General features: G+C 29.8%; 1 long non-coding RNA gene across 1 annotated transcript; it reads right to left on the bottom strand.

Annotated features, from left to right (window-relative positions):
* Positions 1 to 268: 268 nt before the first annotated feature.
* Positions 269 to 1,077, bottom strand: LOC128041653 (uncharacterized). The gene is made up of 2 exons (XR_008196592.1): positions 917 to 1,077; positions 269 to 596 (listed from the first exon to the last, which is right to left on the bottom strand). It is a non-coding gene; the product is annotated as an uncharacterized LOC128041653 (long non-coding RNA).
* Between the last annotated feature and the right edge of the window lie 1,519 nt (positions 1,078 to 2,596).

Here is a 2,596-nt window from a genome sequence, read left to right as displayed (position 1 = left end):
AGTCACCCAATTATTAGTATATTTTTATTTTGATTATTAAATTATAAAATTTTCAATTTTATCACTCATTTTGTTTTGGTCACTTGCCCTCTCACTAGTTAAAAATTTAATGGAAATGGTGGGGTGAGCTTTTTTACTTGGTATAATAATATATTTAGTCCTTAATACTTATACATTCAATCAAATAAGCTCTAATTCTAAATAATGCAGCAAATTTAATCTAAATTCTATCAATTTAATACTCCAACAATACTACTAATTTGAGGAATGACTGAGAAATGGCAGTTTGAGTTTTTTTTCCTGCTTATAATTGACTATGTATGTAACAACTTGTCAAATAAAATGACAAAAAAAAAAAAGAAATAAAATATACGTAATAGGCCAATTTTGGCCTGGCTAAAAAACTAAATAATTAACAGTCCATTACTAAACCCAATTAACCCAAGCCTAGACTAAACCCAAATGAGCCCAAACAGTAGCCCGAAACCAATAGCAGAGGAAGGATCAGGAAACCCTAGTAGCAGTTTCGCGCGTGTGTGCCAGTGGTTGCAGTTTCCACGCACGTCTCCTCCCGTGTCCCTGAAACGGATCACAAACTGCAGCAAAAGCAAGGAAAATGGGGTAACAGAAGATAAAAGGGGAAATTACAACAAATGTAAGGGGGTTTTTGGAGAGTTTTTTTTGGTCTGTTATTTTGGGGGAATAAAAGGTCGATTTTCAATCGGTAAAAGGGGGGAGAAAATGGATACAAAATTGGTGTGAGGAATATTGTGTCGAAAACTATTGAAGAACAGAGAGAGATAGCAATTTAAGGGTGATTTGCTTTTCCTTTTTTCGAATTTTCTTCATTTTTTTTCTGATCTTTGTTTCATATATTTTTAATATATATATATATAAAGAAAGAAAGGACGTTTACCTGGTTTCGAGCGCCGTACGCGGTGGCTCCGTGGTTGGCACGGCGACGGCGGCATGAAGGTGCTAGGAAACTTTTTGTTTCTAATGACATAAGCAAAATGGCACCGTTTGGACTTTATGTCAAGGCTCCATGGATTATTTGCACGATTGGTCCTCCGCCTTTGTAACATGCTTAAATTGATTCTTTCATGTTTCTTAAATGCGGCTGCATTTTTCATCATTTATTTCAATTTTTTCCATGCTCGGAGCGCTACGTTTTGGAGGGTTTGGAATATTTCCGAATTGACCCTCCATGTTACGCGCATTTTGCAAATTCGCCCTTTGTTTGAATTTAATTTCTTTTTTTTTTCAATTCTGTTTTGATTATAATTTAATCCTTTGTATTTGTTTTAGTAATCAAGTTTAATATTAGTTTGTTAATATTATTATTGTTATTGTATTATATTACTGTTATTTTTAGTATTATAGATTACCATCATATTTGTTTATATTTTCATTTATTGTTCAGATATATATATATAATTATTTTTTAAAATTACTTTGTGTATAGTTTTATTTCAAGTTGTTTTATATAATAATTATTTTAAAATCATTCTATACTATTTACTTTAAATCAATTTATATTAGTTATTTAAAGCTCATTTTCGTATAATTTTTTTAAATCATTTTTCATATCTTATTTTAGACTCTATTTCATTATATTCATTGCAACTCTATGTATATATTATTATATACTATTATATAAATATTAAATTCTCCATTTTATATATGCTATTTATTTAAATAATATACTATGTTCTATCATTTATTCGTAATTTTCTTCATCTTTGATTTATTTAAATATTTTATATTGTTGATGATTTGAAATTTCCTTTCTCTCATGGATTGTTTTTAAGCTCGTTATATTATATTTATGATAATTTGTTTAGCTTTTCTTTCAAAATTGATTTTAATTCATTAGCTTTTGAGTGTTGGTTTTAGTATTCACACAATATATGATGTGGGATTATTATTTTATGTGTATTGTATTGTTTGCTCGTATTTATCGATGCTTTGTCATTCATTAGTGTATATTTTAGTTCACGAATTCTCACTTCGCGTTGTACATTATTATCCCATCATATTTTGTTCGTTTAAAAATTGCATTTTATTAAAATATTGAAATCGTTTTTTTATAATTTTTCAAAAATACTTGGAGTTTTAAATTCTCGAAAGGATTGTGCCCTAACTTACTGGGATTCAATTTTCCTCGTTGAATTTACGTGAGCGAGTGCCCTTTTTCAATTCAAACATAAGAATTTCAAATCAAAGCTTATTTCGGGAATTCAAAGCGTTATGTCTTAACTCATTGGATATGACATTTTATTATCTTGAGACAAGGTTTTTAATAAAGGCAAACTTACGTGTTGTCATCGGAACTTCAAAGAATCGTACCTAAACTTACTGGGTTTCGATTTCCTCATTGAAGCAAGATGACAAAATTTTATAGTTTTCGAAATGATAAATTTCAATAAAGATTTTTTACAAAAGGGGAATCGCTTTTAATCTTTTTTTCGACATTCGACTTAAAGACATCAAAATCGATTGGGTACCAATTTTTGGGCGTTATGAGGGTGCTAATCCTTCCTCGTGCGTAACCGACTCCCGAGCCTGTTTTCTTGAATTTTGTAGATCAAAATCA

This window comes from Gossypium raimondii, chromosome 6 (assembly GCF_025698545.1).
Source record: "Gossypium raimondii isolate GPD5lz chromosome 6, ASM2569854v1, whole genome shotgun sequence".
In the NCBI taxonomy this organism is placed as follows: Eukaryota; Viridiplantae; Streptophyta; class Magnoliopsida; order Malvales; family Malvaceae; genus Gossypium; species Gossypium raimondii.
This window is presented reverse-complemented; position numbering and strand designations above follow the sequence as displayed.